The sequence below is a fragment of the Pongo abelii genome, chromosome 12 (assembly GCF_028885655.2).
Source record: "Pongo abelii isolate AG06213 chromosome 12, NHGRI_mPonAbe1-v2.0_pri, whole genome shotgun sequence".
Classification (NCBI taxonomy): Eukaryota; Metazoa; Chordata; class Mammalia; order Primates; family Hominidae; genus Pongo; species Pongo abelii.
The window spans coordinates 80,574,364-80,590,042 of record NC_071997.2 but is presented as its reverse complement, the minus strand read 5'-3'; the positions used below and the strand labels follow the sequence as shown (position 1 = coordinate 80,590,042).

General features: G+C 36.4%; 1 long non-coding RNA gene across 1 annotated transcript in view; it reads left to right on the top strand.

Annotated features, from left to right (window-relative positions):
• LOC129057704 (uncharacterized) overlaps positions 1 to 15,679 on the top strand; it is a 1,380,833-nt gene that overhangs the window by 824,479 nt on the left and 540,675 nt on the right. The window lies entirely within an intron of this gene.

The following is a 15,679-nucleotide window of genomic DNA, read 5'->3' as shown; positions in this document are numbered from 1 at the left end:
CAATATTTTGATTTTGGAGTGAGCATATTTCTGCTCTGTTTAACAAATATTTATTCACCCAAGTTCACGGAATTATTTTCCTATATATTCTTGAATATTTATTGTTTTACTTTCCATAGACCTGTAGATCTATTTTCCATTTCAGATTAATTTTTACATATGGCATAAGGAATGAGTCAAAAATTATTTGGTTTTCTATAAGGTTATCTAATTGTTCCAGCACTATTTACTTAAAAGATTATTTTTAAAATATTCAGCTAATGTGACCCCTATTTTATAAATCATGTGAATATATATTTATACAGTAGTCCCCCCTTATCTGCAGGATATCTGTGAAGGATTTTTAATTTTTTCCTGATATATAGAAATAAAATTGAATTCTGGATATTTACTTCTAATCTAATGACTTTAGTAATTTGACTCAGGGATAGACTGTTTGGATTTAGATCAATTGACATTTGCTGAACTTCTCAAATCCACAAAGTCATGTCTTTCATCAAATTACATATTATTTAGTCAATGTTTTTAAAATGTGGTTTCTGGCCTATTCTGTCTGTTATCCCATTATTAAACTCCAATTATAAGTAGGTTAGATATTTTGGCTGTATGGTATTATTTTTCTCATATTTTAAATATTTTTCTTACTTTTCTTTACACTTTTTTTGTGATATAGTGTGCTTATGGAGACTTTGCATTATCATATTCCTGTAAATATTGTTGAGTTTCTATTTTGGTTTGTAGGGTTTTGCCTTGTTTTATTTTAAAATTGAAATATGAGGGTTTCATCTTGATTCTATTGATGCTTTACTTTAGGCTACGTTAGAGTGGTTCTATTTTAGTTTTGCCTTTACATCTAAGGCACAATCATTTAGAGGTCACAAGTGAATACCCATTGTCTTTTGTATTGCATGTAAGTTCTACTGGGCCTGGATTCTAACATATACCATGTCTTGTGCAACCTCTCTTCTTTGCTAGGTCTTCTAGCTGTCTGTTCTATGTGTGTGAAGCTTAGCAGTCAATCAAGGTTGGGAGAGAATTTTTTATACAGGATTTTAGAGAATTTTTCATACAGGTTTTTAGAGAATTTTTCTCTGCTACTCTCTCCTGCATATCAAGTTCCAGCTGCATCGGCAAGCCGGAACTCTGTATTTCCTTTGACCAATAAACTTCCACTTTCTATGAAAAATGTATTTAAAAATGCAGTTAAAGAGAAATTCAGTGTGAATATTAATCTCCTCTTGTGTGCTTCGTTTGTATTAATTACTAGTGCTTTCTGATGGTAACAAAAGTTTGGTTTGGTCCAGCTTTCGTAATTGCCCGGGATGGAGGAGTCAGTCTGATAGAGCTACTTTTTCATGGTCCATATCAGTTTTTAAAAGGATACGAAATATACTGCAAATAATTGCAAACAACACACTCATGCTAAGCTAATTGACATTTGTCTAATTTGTAGAAACAGTAAGAGGTTTCAGTATTTACTGCAAACACTTTACATCAAATACGTCAGTGATTGCTGAATCTCAAGATTAAAACCAGGGATAAAAGTAAACATTTTGCATTTCAGTATTAAGACCCAAACCTACATACTCACACTCACGTTAAGTAATCAATATTAATTAATTCATTCATTCCTTGTTAAATTAATATTTGTTGATAAACTACCAGTTGCCAAGTAATCTTCAAAAGTGTGTGAAACAGTTAGAAAAGAGAGATCAAATTGATAAACTGCAACATAGTTAAGTTTAATTCTAGTGTGCAAGATGTCTTATTATCATTATAGATGTCAAAAATAAATGTATCCTTATGTTTTAGAACAAGAACTAACCCTCAAAAAAGTAAATAGGTGAAAGATGAAGTAATAAGAAACTATAGAATACTCTAGCAAATAGGAAAAGTTTTTAAATATTATAATGTCATACATTGTTAGAAATGTAAAAATATATACACACAGATAAGAAGCTTTTAAGATTGATTAAATCTTTATTTCAAGAAAATAGTAGGCCAGGCGCGGTGGCTCATGCCTATAATCCCAGCACTTTGGGAGGCCAAGGCGGGCAGATCATGGGGTCAGGAGTTCGAGACCAGCCTGACCAACATGGTGAAATCTCGTCTCTACTAAAAATACAAAAATTAGCTGGGTGTGGTGGCACATGGCTGTAATCCCAGCTACCCAGGAGGCTGAGGGAGGAGAAGCACTTGAACCCGGGAAGTGGAGGTTGCAGAGAGTGGAGATCACACCACTGCACTCCAGCCTGGGTGACAAAAAAACATAGTATGAGTACAGTTGTTCTCAAAGAAAATCAGGCAATATACATATCCACATTTTAATAATATTTGTAGTCTTTGAAATGATAATTTCATTTTCAAGAATTATCTTAAAAACTATTTGATATGTACAAATATACATACAAAATCATGTTCATCAGACCATTATTTATAATGATAAAAATAAAAAGCCACCTAATAAATATTTTCAAGGGACTAGCTATGTGATGAGACTATTTGCAGGTATTCTCAAAATATAGCTAAGATTATGAGAACATTCTGGACATAGAATGTAAAGTAAAATAAGGTATCAAAAAATATTTTCACTATTGTTGTCATTCCTATATTTATATTTTAACAAGAAAACTCTTTAAAAAGTGTTTTTGATTACCCCCACCCCCACCTTATATTAGGAATGTTCACTACCTGATGATGTAATAAGGAATTATTTTTATGATTGGGTTTTTTTTTCACTTTTTTTTTTTACTTCAATAGGTTTTTGGGGAACAGGTAGCTTTTGGTTACATGAATGAATTCTTTAGTGTACACCATACCCAATGTGTAGTCTTCTATCCTTTCCCACCACTCACCCTTTTCCCCCAGGTCCCCAAAGTCCAATGTATCATTCTTATGCCTTTGAGTCCTCATAGCTTAGCTTCCACATATGAATGAAAACATATGATGCTTGTTTTTCATTTCTGAATTACTTCGCTTAGAATAGTAGTCTCCAGTTTCATCCAGGTTGCTGTAAATGACATTATTTCACTCCTTTTTATGACTGAGTAGTATTCCATGATATTTATATATGTGTGTGTATGTATACATGCACCACATTTGGTTCCTCCACTCGTTGATTGTTGGGCATTTGAGCTGGTTTCATACTTTTGCAATTGCAAATTGTGCTGTTATAAGCATGTGTGTGCAAGTATCTTTTTTGTATAATGACTTTTTTTCATCTGGGTAGATATCTAGTAGTGGGATTACTGGATGAAATGGTAGATCTACTTTTAGTTCTTTAAGGAATCTCCACAGTCTTTTCCACAGTGGTTGTACTAGTTTACATTCCTTCTAACAGTGTAAAAGTGTTCCCTTTTCACCTCATCCACATCAACATCTATTTTTTTTTAATTTTTTCGTTATGGCCTTTCTTGTAGAAGTGAGGTGGTATCACACTGTGATTTGGATTTGCATTTCCCTGATAATTAGTGATGTTGAGCATTTTTCTATGTGCTTCTTAGCCATTTGTATATCTGCTTTTGAGAATTGTCTATTCATGTGCTTAGCCCACTTTTTGATGGGATTTTTTTTTCTTGCTGGTTTGTTTGATTTCCTTGTAGATTTTGGATATTAGTTCTTTGTTGGATGCATAAATTGTGAAGATTTTCTCCCACTCTATGGGTTGTCTATCAAAACACTGATGATTATTTTTTTTTTTTACTATGCAGAAGCTTTTTTGTTTAATTCAGTCCCATCTATTCATGTTTGCTTTTGAGTTCTTGGTCATGAAGTCTTTGCCAAAGCCACTGTATACAAGGGTTTTTCCAACGTTATCTTCTAGAATCTTTATGGTTTCAGGTCTTAGATTTATGTCTTTGATCCATTTTGAGTTGAGTTTTGTATAAGGTGAGAAATGAGGATCCAATTTCATTCTTCTACATGTGGCTTGCCAATTATCCCAGCACCATTTGTTGAACACGGTGTTTTTTCCCCACTTTGTTTTTGTTTACTTTGTAGAAGATCAGTTGGCTGTAAGTATTTGGGTTTATTTCTGAGTTCTCTATTCTGTTCCATTTGTCTATGTGCTTATTTTTATACCACTACCATACTGTTTTAGTGACTATGGCCTTATAGTATAGTTTCATGTCAGGTAATGTGATGCCTCCAGATTTTTTTTTTTTTTTTGCTTAGTCTTTCTTTGGCTATATGGGCTCTTTTTAGGTTCCATATGAATTATAGGATTGTTTTGTCTAATTCTGTGATGAATGATGTTGGCATGTTGATGGGAATTGCATTGAATTTACAGATTGCTTTTGGCAGTGTGGTCATTTTCACAATATTGATTCTACCCATCCATGAGCATGGTGTGTGCATTTCTTTTGTTTGTGTTGTGTATGATTTCTTTAAGCAGTGTTTTGTAGTTTGTGCAAGTAGAGGTCTTGCACATCCTTGGTTAGGTATATTCCTAAGTATTCTTTTTTTTTTTGCAGCCATTGTGAAAGGGGTTGAGTTCTTGATTTGACTCTCAGCTTAGTCACTGTTGGTGTATAGCAGAGCTACTGATTTGTGTACATTAATTTTGTATCCTGAAAGTTCAATGAATTCATTTACCAGTTTTTTTAATAGTTACATTTTATTGTTATCTCTGCTAAATTTATATTTTTGTATATTTTTAAAGCAGCTGCATACTTAGTTAAGAAGTTCAAAAGTATAAATCAGTCATGGAGGTCTAAATGGATTTTTAGTTGTGGCAACACATATTTGTTTGGTTACCAAAGAGATACTTTATCGAATACTGCATTTTAAAGGTAGTGACAAGATTTTGTCTACCTTCCAAAATGTTAAATTAAGGGCTGAGGTTTTAAGAAACCTTATTATTCATTCTACAACTTCCCCTGACAAAGGTTTTATCTACTATCTTTCTGTCTATCCTTCACCTATTGATCTGTTCATACATTTATATTGATGAAAATAGAAATGGTTAAAACCAAATCTGCTTTGACAATAACGTGTTGGAAGACGATTAAGAACTTCAACCCATGATTGTGTATGCTTTATTATACATGAGTTAAACACACAGCAAACAACCTGGCATATGACAGACGCTTAAACTGTTTGTGAAATAAGTGGATGCACTGAACCTACTAAGGTATTTTCTAAGAATTTTCATGTGACAACATATATGGGCAGCAGTTATGTCACTCAGAATCTTTTTAGTTTTTGCTTCCAAGGTCATCATTTCTATAGCTTCTGACCAGAAAGCCCCACTTCCTTGTTGCTATGGAACATTACCTCACACTCTGTTTTTTTTACATAATTCTTATTTTTCAGAAGACATGAATTATTGCCCAATTTTTAAATTCTAACATCAGGCTTTAAGTAGTTTAGGTACTATCACTCACATCAGAACCTCAGGTTACCTGAAAATACAACTTTGTTTCTTTCTGACAATCTAGATCTTTCAAAATACAATGTTATCAACTGAAAGCCAAACAGGACGTTATGACTCTTGATAATACCTGACAGAGAGGGTTCTGCATCTTAATGCGTCGTTTTTTTAATGAACACTTTGGTGTGCTGTAGTTAATTTGATGTTATGTGTAAACATATATGTAATATAGTCATACAGAGAATACAGTAAGGTTAAATATCATACAAGGTAATTTTATTTTATGTGCTTTGTGCCCTTTATTTCACTTACATGTTTGTAAAGAGAAGGATCATAGAAACTGAAGCCCCAGAATCAGTTATTGCATTTAGGATTTCAAAAACTGAAAATGAAATATCAAGTTCCCACCACCTAATAAAAGCATTCCATAAATGGAAGGCAAATAATCCCTTTCAATTGCCTAATTTAAGATAGGTTCTTTGGGGAGAAGACTATTGCAAACAGAATGTATTGTTGGAAAAAAAGCATTTTATTTGCTAGATCTATTTGCTTAAATAGAACAAGGATTTCATAGCACTGGAAAGTGTGAAAAGCTTACATAGACATTAGTAATATCATAATTTTATTTTAAATTGAAAAAGTGTTTAGAATATGCAGTTTTAGACATATACAATGTCTTTATAGGTCATCAATTCAAAACTTCATTTTAATCGATTAGGAAATGATGCCTGGAATAATGAAGCTCCTCTCTGACTGCATAGCTAACCAGTGACTACGACAGTACTAAAGCTAAAATCTACATTGTTCCTACCATGGCACAAAAATCTACATTTTTTAACCCAGTGCTTCTCCTGCCGTATTAAACCCCTACATTGTGAAGGAAAGAAATATTTGGTTGAATGAAGCACCTTATGATAAAAATAAAGAGATTGAAGACAGATTGATACGGTATTGCAGAATAGTGGCAGAACTTGGAATCAGAAACAGCAGGGTGATACTCCTGTACAACATTATTTTCTCACAGCCTGATACTTAAAAATACCATTTTAACTACAGCACACCAAATGTCCATTTAAAAAATTACAACTCAGTTATACATATGCAAGGTTTACTCTAAAACTAATAACAGCCAACATTTTTGAAAGCCTTCTATGTAAGAAATGGATGATAAATGCAATAAATGTGTTAAAGGAAAAACTACAAATTAAATTTAGCAGAGTGTATTTGAGCAAAGAAATGGTTTATGAACAAGGCACTACCCTGAACCAGTATTTAGAAAACCCCACCCAGCAATGTGCACAGGCAGTATTTATCCACAGGGGGAAAAGAAAAGTAACATAAATAACCTGATTGGTTATAGCTTGATGTTTGCCTTATTTGGACATGTCTGAGCAATTTTCAGCCTGTGATTGGCTGAAAGCTTGGGTGTTATGATTGGCTGAGACCCAGTTACTTGTTACAAGAATATACTTTCAAGTTAGGTGAGGTCATAGTTTTATTTTTCTGGATTTGTTTTTCTAGTAGAATTATTCTTTTATTTTGTATGTATGTATTTATTTTTTTGAAGACAGCACTTAATAATATTTAAGTAATGCCTAAGTACTTGAGCTCTGCTGGTTTACTAATACATTTTTTAAATTATACTTTAAGTTCAAGTGTACACATGCAGAACATGCGGTTTTGTTACATAGGTATACACGAGCCATGGTGGTTTGCTGCATCCTCAAACCATCACCTACATTAGGTATTTCTCCTAATGTTATCCCTCCCCTAGCCCCCTACCCCCCGACAGGCCCCTGTGTTTGATGTTCCCCTCCCTATGTCCATGTGTTCTCATTGCTCAACTCCCACTTATGAGTGAGAACATGCAGTGTTTGGTTTTCTGTTCTTGTGATAGTTTGCTGAGAATAATGGTTTCCAGCTTCATCCATGTCCCTGCAAAGGACATGAACTCATCCTTTTTATGGCTGTATAGTATTCCATAGTGTATATGTGCCACATTTTCTTTATCCGGTCTATTACTGATGGACATTTGGGTTGATTCCAAGTCTTTGCTATTGTGAATAGTGCCACAATAAACATACATGTGCACGTGTCTTTAGAGTAGAATGATTTCTAATCCTTTGGGTATAAACCCAGTAATGGGGTTGCTGGGACAAATGGTATTTCTAGTTCTAGATCCTAGAGGAATCGCCATACTGTCTTCCACAATGGTTGAACTAATTTATACACCCACCAACAGTGTAAAATCATCCCTATTTCTCCACATCAACTCCAGCATCTGTTGTTTCCTGACTTTTTAATGATCGCCATTCTAACTGGCATGAGATGGTATCTCATTGTGGTTTTGATTTGCATTTCTCTAATGACCAGTAATGATGATGTGCATTTTTTCATATTTCTGTTGGCTGCATAAATGTCTTCTTTTGAGAAGTGTCTGTCTGTTCACATCGTTTGCCCACTCTTTGATGGGGTTGTTTGTTTTTTCTTGTAAATTTGTTTAAGTTCTTTGTAGATTCTGGATATTAGCCCTTTGTCAGATGGATAGATTGCATTCTGCAGGTTGCCTGTTCACTCTGATGATAATTTCTCTTGCTGTGCAGAAGCTCTTTAGTTTAATTAGATCCCATTTGTCAATTTTGGCTTTTGTTGCCATTGCTTTTGGTGTTTTAGTCATGAAGTCTTTGCCCATGCCTGTGTCCTGAATATGTAGCCATGAGGAAATATACTTATTATTACCATCTCTAGCTTAAGTAAAGCTAAAGGAGAAAATATGATGACAAGTATTTGTAAGTATTTTGGTATGATGCTAGTTGTTTTTGAATGTCTTCTCTGCCTAGCTGTAGCTAATCAAAAAAGCTAAATCTTGTTGCCATTTAAATAGGTGGCCTTAGTTATATAAGATGGCATTTAGCTTAATAATTTCATTTTTCTTTGTTCATTCTACTAAATTGCTCCAACTGTAATATTACTACACTGTACTTTACATGAGGAGCAATATTATAGCAGTCAAAACAAGTATTTACCCTGTTTTATCTTTCATGGGTTTTTCAAAAAAGAATACAACTTATTAACAAGTAGTCAAATGTAACATGCAAATGCTTTTTTTCATCATGATTTTTAAGTATGTTCTGGCTCCCAATGTGATAATTTTGCCTACTGAAATTTTCATTCCAGCCTAAGGTATTTGGTAGAAAGATGCTTAAAACTTACCTCTGAGTGACATTAGTTCAATTGCCCAGTTTGCAGGAGACAACCAAAGCTAACCTTTATTATCATGTTTTACTGTTTATAAAATGCTTCATGTGTTGTTCTCTTTGATTCCAGGATCTTTTTTTTTTTTTTTTTTTGAGAGAGAGTGTCGCTCTGTCGCCCAGGCTAGAGTGCAGTGGCGCGATCACGGCTCACTGCAAGCTCCGCCTCCCAGGTTCACACCATTCTCCTGCCTCAGCCTCCCGAGTAGCTGGGACTACAGGAGCCCGCCACCACGCCCGGCTAATTTTTTGTATTTTTAGTAGAGACGGGGTTTCACCGTGGTAGCCAGGATGGTCTCGATCTCCTGACCTCGTGATCCGCCCGCCTCGGCCTCCCAAAGCGCTGGGATTACAGGCGTGAGCCACCGCGCCCGGCCTGATTCCAGGATCTTAAATCCCACTTCACAAAAAAGAGGCAGTGACAAAAATTTATCCATGCGTACAATTAATCACTGAGAGGACAGGGACTTGAATCTGTGTTTTCTAAACTCAGTCTCCTGTTTTTGTACTAGTCAATCCACTTTACCCTGCAGTCTTATAGCCTATGCCCTTGTCATAAAGCTCCTTTGCCTGACTACATTTACTGTGTATGTATGTAAAGAAGCTGGTATCAACTCCTCCCATTACGAGCATGGTAAAAATCCCAACACTTTCAAATGTTCACTGTTCATAAATATTTATTAATTGAAACTACTACCAAAACATGCTGGATTTTATTAGGCTCTGAAGTATAAAGAGGAGAGAGAATTCAGATGCTTGAGGAAAACTGCCCTTCTGAAAATGCTACAAGTACCTGTAATTCCTTAGACAGTAACACTTTCCAGGTTTATCTACATGGAACTCTACAATCCCAGAATGAACATATTCCTATAAAATGAAGTGTCCTAAAAGCAAAGAAAAAGAGGAAAAAGATTCTGGCACTGGTGGGTTGGTTATAACCCTAAAGAAGATGCAGTTGACCTGGAGAAAACTTTGATATGGAAAATAGCTCAGATTTATCCCAATGCCTCTCACAATTAGCTCTTTTACTAAATGGGCCTATTTATCTCAATATTTCCAGGATACTTGTTTATGGCTAAGTGATAAATAGCAAGGCACCATCTGCACATAAAATCTTTTTATGTTCCGATTCTCTTGTTATTGTATCTTGATGCTAATGCTATTCTTAAGGCCATGTATGCACTGGTAAATAAGTAGGTGCATACTTCTTGTTGACTTTTGGTTAAATTTACAACACTAAAAGTATATTTCCTAATTTGACCTTTTGTGGGAAATTCATCTTCTGGGAAAATTAACAAAAATTAAGGATCTGTGGTCCACTACAAGTAGCAGCTCCAGTTTACTTGTACTGGGGTTGTATACATAATTTAGATAGTATAGACAGTTAAATGATTTAGGTGGCAGAATGCTAAAGATATATCTTATAGGTAACTTGTTTGTAAAACTGTATAGTACTTTCAAGTAATTTTGAATTGCGTGACACTGACAGTCAGGGAAAAGAAAATGCATGAATGTGATAAACCGTTTTCATGTTATTTATGACCAAATGGGGAATTTAACCATTGTGATATTCCACCAAAATAACTCAGTGCATTGATAACCATAGTGTATTTTATTTCTTATTATGAAAGAGGAACAATATTTCATGCTAAATTTTATTAATACTGAGGTCAAATGTGTTATCAGTATAATTCATATCCTTCGATGGGGCCATGACTTTCAACACAGGGCGGAGGGTACATACATTGTCATAAATCTTGTATGCATTTGTTGAAGTATCTGAATTTCCATTTCACAAAAAAGTACAGATGTGCAGATGCATTGATCGACTTGTTAAAGATTTTTTTGTTGTTGTTTTATGTCTGTATTGACTTTTCTTTTCTCTCATGCTTAAAAGTTACTATTCCATACATTTATCGAATGGAAGGCCATACTTCACTATTTATTATCTCCTGTTCTTCTTTTCTTTGTGTGGGTATTTGCTAAGTGGAAACAGCTTGGGCATTATCTACATAAACTTTCTTTTCATGTGCCATTAGGCTTCAGCATCATTCATGCATTAATTCATTTATTTATTTTAAAAGAAATCTCCCAAATATACTCTGTACTATGTATCTTGATAAGCAGATACACTTCTCTGTAAAAAATTCTTCAGACCTTGTGTTATAAATATGATAACCTCTATTTTACAAAACAGAAAGGAGGACCGGAAAACTTAAGTGATTTGCCCAGAGACGCATATCCAGTGAATAAGAAAGAATCAATTAGAAAGTTAATCTTCCAAAATTAAGACTAGGGTTCTTTTAATCATTTCCAGTTGCTTCAAATGAATGCTACAACTATATTCAGACATTTCTTTATGATGGGAGAATTAAAAGTGAATGCTTAAGGTCTTAGAATACAGAAAAGAGGTAGAAGAATATTCTTCAAATTTTAGTGGGCAGCAGTAACTACTACAGACCTAGCTAGAGCACAAATTCCACAGAAATGACATCAGCAAAATGGCAAAGTAGGTGGCTCCAAGCTCTTGTGCCCTTATAGAAAAATATATATGAAATATATATATATACACACACACACACATATATATGTATACACACACACACACACACCAAGGCAGAAATGTCAGTGTCAACGTTGTCAGAACTTTGGAAAATATTCAAAGGTTTACAACAACCTTGCCTTTTTTAATAAAGAAAATGCCAACTTGAAAACAGTAGGAAAGCTTTCCCATATATAAACATTCCCTTGATTCACTGTTTCCCTAGAATGTCAGCAATCTGGAAGCAGTGATAGCCTTTCCAGTGTGGAATTCTGGTTCCAGCTTCTGGACCAAGAAGAGCAGATCTTATTTGTTCTTGTCTGTTCTAACATGTCTAAAGCCACCTAAAGCATTGATGCAAGTGCTCGCCTTTGTTTTGCTTATATCAGAACTCAGGCCAGAAAAGTGGTGTGCATAGGTAGAAAATGCTGCAAGGTGAAATAACCTGAAAATGACTGAGACAGAAGATTATGGTTGGAGGAAAAGCTGGGAAGATTCTTTGAGAAATTAGGGCATTCTAAAGCCCCAGTGTCTACAGGAGAAATTAGAAAGCTATGTACACCAAATAACAGAACCCCAGAATATATAACACAAAAAAGCCAGCATTATAGGGAGAAATTGAATAGGCAGATCTATAATTATATTTGGAGATCTCAATATACCACTTCCAATAACTAATAATCCTATGGGCCAATAATTAATAAAATATCTAGATAAAACAGCAATAAGGAAATAAAGGACTCTACCAACACTACAAAGTAGATCTAGTGGACATATATGGAGTGGTTCCCCCAACAACAGCAGAATACACTTTCTTGCCAAGTGAATCTGAAACGTTCTCCAGAATAGATGATACATTAGGCCACAGAGAAGTCTCACTAAATTTAAAGAGATTAAAATCATACCCGGTATCTTCTATAATAACAATAGGATAAAGCTAGAAATAAATAACAGAAATAAAAGTGAAACATTTACAAATATGTAGAAGTTAACACTCTCTTCAACAACTAATGGGTTGAAGAAGAAATCAAAGAAAATTAGAAAATACATAAAGACGAATAAAAATTAAAACATAACATACCAAATCTTATGGAATACAGTGAAAGCAGTGCTCGGGGGAAAATGGCAGCTGTAAACAGTTATATTAAAAAGGAAACATCTCAAATCTATAATATTATACTTTGAGGAACAAGAAAGAGATGAGCAAACTAAACTGAACATTAGCAGAAATAAGGGAATAATAGGGATTAGAGGAGAGTTAAGAAAAATGGAAAATGGAAAAACAGTATTGTGGACAGAGCAAGATGGTGCAACAGAAGCTTACACCATTGATCTTCCCAGCAGGAACACAACATTTTAACAACTATCTGCACATAGAAAAGCACCATCACAAGAACCAAAAATCAGGTGACAATTATAGTACCTGATTTTAGTTTTATATCTCTGAAAATGGCATAGAAGACAGTTGGAGAGACAATCTTGTACAGCCGAAGCCACTCCTTCCCCGTCCCCTGGCAGCAGCTGTGCAGCATTGAGAAAGAATCTATTCTTTTGTGGGAGAGAGGACACAGTGGCTGGGGGACTTTACATTGAATTCAATACTGCCCTGTCACAGTGGAAAGCAAAGTCCAGCACCCACACGCAGAAGCAGCATTTGGGCCAGACCTGCCAGAGGGGAATCAATCACCCATCCCAGCAGTCAGAGCTCGAGTTTCTTGGCAAGTCTTGCTACCGTGGGCCAAAGTGCTCTGTGATCCTACAAAAACTTGAAAGGCAGCCTAGGCCACAAAGACTGCAACTCCTAGAAAACTCCTAGTGCTGGGCTGTGCTCAGACCTGGAGAACTAGGATGGTGTGTGACCTAGGGAGACAACAGCTTGGGTGGCTGGTGGAAGGCTTGTGCCACCCCTCCTCTAACCTTAGGCAGTGAAGCTCACAGCAGCAAATGTTTTGCCTTTTTGCCTTCCTTCTGCTTACAAGGAGAGTGAACAGTAAAGAGAACTTTTTTCTTGTATCTTGGATACCAGCTCAGCCACAGTAGGATAAGGCACCAGGCAGAGTCACTAGGCCCCCCATTCTAATCCCTAGCTTCTGGATGACATGTCTGGGTACATACAATGTGGGCCAAAAGGGAACTCACTGCTTTAAGGGAAGGACCCAGTTCTTGCAGGACTCATCAACTGATGACTAAAGAGTCCTGAATTACCAGCAGTGATACCAAGTGTTGGCTTTGGGTTCTGAGATATGCTGACTTCAGATATGACCCAGCACATTTCCAGCTGTGGTGGCTATGGTGAAAGACCCCTTCTGTTGGAGAAAAGCAGAGGGAAAATTAAAGAGGACTTTGTCTTACACCTCAGGTGTCAGCTTGACCACAGTAGAGTAGAGCATCAAGCAGGCCCGTGGTGTCCCCAAGCCCAGCCCTATGCTCTTAGACAGCATTTCTGAACTGGCCCTGGTTCACAGGGGAGACCACTACCCTGAAGGGTGAACCCTAGACCTGGCAGCATTCACCACAAGCTGACTAAGGAGCCGTTGGGTCGTAAGTGAACGTCAGTGGTGGCCTGGCAGAATCCCTGGTGGGCCAGTGATTGTGCTGGCCACAGAGAGAGGCTCCTCTGCCTATGGAAAGGGGAAGGAAGAATGTGAAGGACTTTGTATTGTGTTTTGAGTGCCAGCTTAGCCACAGTAGAATGGAATATTAGGTAAAATTCTAAGATTGTTTATTCCAATCCCTGGTTACCAGACAGCATCTCTGAATCCGCCCAGGGCCTGAGGGAACTAAACACCCTGAAGGAAAGGAAACAAACCTGGCTGGCTTCACTAACCTGCTGATCGTAGAGCCCTAGGACCTTGAGTGAATCTAGATGGTAACCAGGTAATGGTTGGAGAGGGCCTTGAGTGAGATCCAGTGCTGTGCTGACCCAGAGCAGTCCCAGCGGTGCTTATATAACCATACCTCCAGTTCTGGGCAGCTTAACACAGAAAGAAAGATTGTGTTTGTTTGGAGAAAGCAAGGGAAAAGAACAAGAGTCTCTGCTTGGTAATCCATAGCATACTTCTGGATCTTTTCCAAGCTTCCAGGGTGGAACCTCTAAGTCTGCATAAATCACAGTGTCATTAGGCTGGGGTCCAAGCCCCTTCAAATATCTGGAAGGTCTTCTCAAGAAGGAAAGGCACAAACAAGCCCAGACTGTAAAGAATAGAATAAATAACAATTCACTTCCCAGACACTGACAAACATCTATAAGCATCAAGGTTATAGAGGAAAACATAACCTCAGCAATGAAACTAGATAAAGTATCAGAGACCAAGCTTGGAAAAACAGAGATAGGTGATCTTTCAGACAGATAATTCAAAATAGCTGTTTTGAGGAAACTCAAAGAAATTCAAGATAACACAGAGAAGGAATTCAGAATTCTATCACATAAATTTAACAAAGAGATTGAGATAATTAAAAAGAATCAAGCAGAAATGCTAGAGTTGCAAAATGTAACTGATATGTTGAAGAATGCATCAGAGTCTCTTAATAGTAGGATTGCACAAGCAGAAGAAAGAACTAGTGAGCTAGAAGACAAGCTGTTTAAAAATACACAGTGAGAGAAGACTAAAGAATGAAAGAATAACATTGATATATGCCTAATAGATCTAGGAAATATCTCAAAAAGGCAAATGTAAGAGTTATTGGCCTTAAAGAGGAAGTAGAGAAAGATGTAGGGAAAGTTTATTCAAAGGGATAATAACAGAGAGCTTTTTTTTTTTCTTAAGACAGCCTCGCTTTTTTCATTTATTTGTTTGTTTGTTTGTTTGTTTTTTATTATACTTTAAGTTTTAGGGTACATGTGCACAATGTGCAGGTTAGTTACATACGTATACATGCGCCATGCTGGTGTTTTTAGGCAGAGCCTCACTGTGTTGCCTTGCCCAGGCTGGAGTGCAATGGAGCAATCTTGGCTCACCGCCACTTCCATGTCCTGGATTCAAGCAACTCTTGTGCCTCAGCCTCCAGAGTATCTAAGACTACAGTCATGTGCCATTGCACCCAGCTAATTTTTATTTTCTAATAGAGACAGGGTTTCACCATGTTGGCCAGGCTGGTCCTGAACTCCTAGCCTCAAGTGATCCACCCACCTTGGCCTCCCAAAGTGCTGGGATTACAGGTGTGAGCCACTGCGCCCAGCCAGAACTTTCAAACTTAGAGAAAAATATCAGCATTCAACTACAAGAAGGTTATAGAACACCAGATTTAACTCCCCCAAAAAAAGTACATCAAGGCATTTAATAGTCAAACTCCCCAAGGTCAAGGATTTAAAAAGGGTCCTAAAAGCAGCAAGAGAAAATAAACAAGTAACATACAATGGAGCTCCAATACATCTGGCAGCAAACTTCTCAGCGGAAACCTTAAAGGCCAGATGAGAGTGGCATGACATATTTAAAGTGCTGAAAGAAAAAGTCCTTTACCTTAGAATAATATATAAGGTGAAAATATCTTTGAAGCATAAAAGAGAAATAA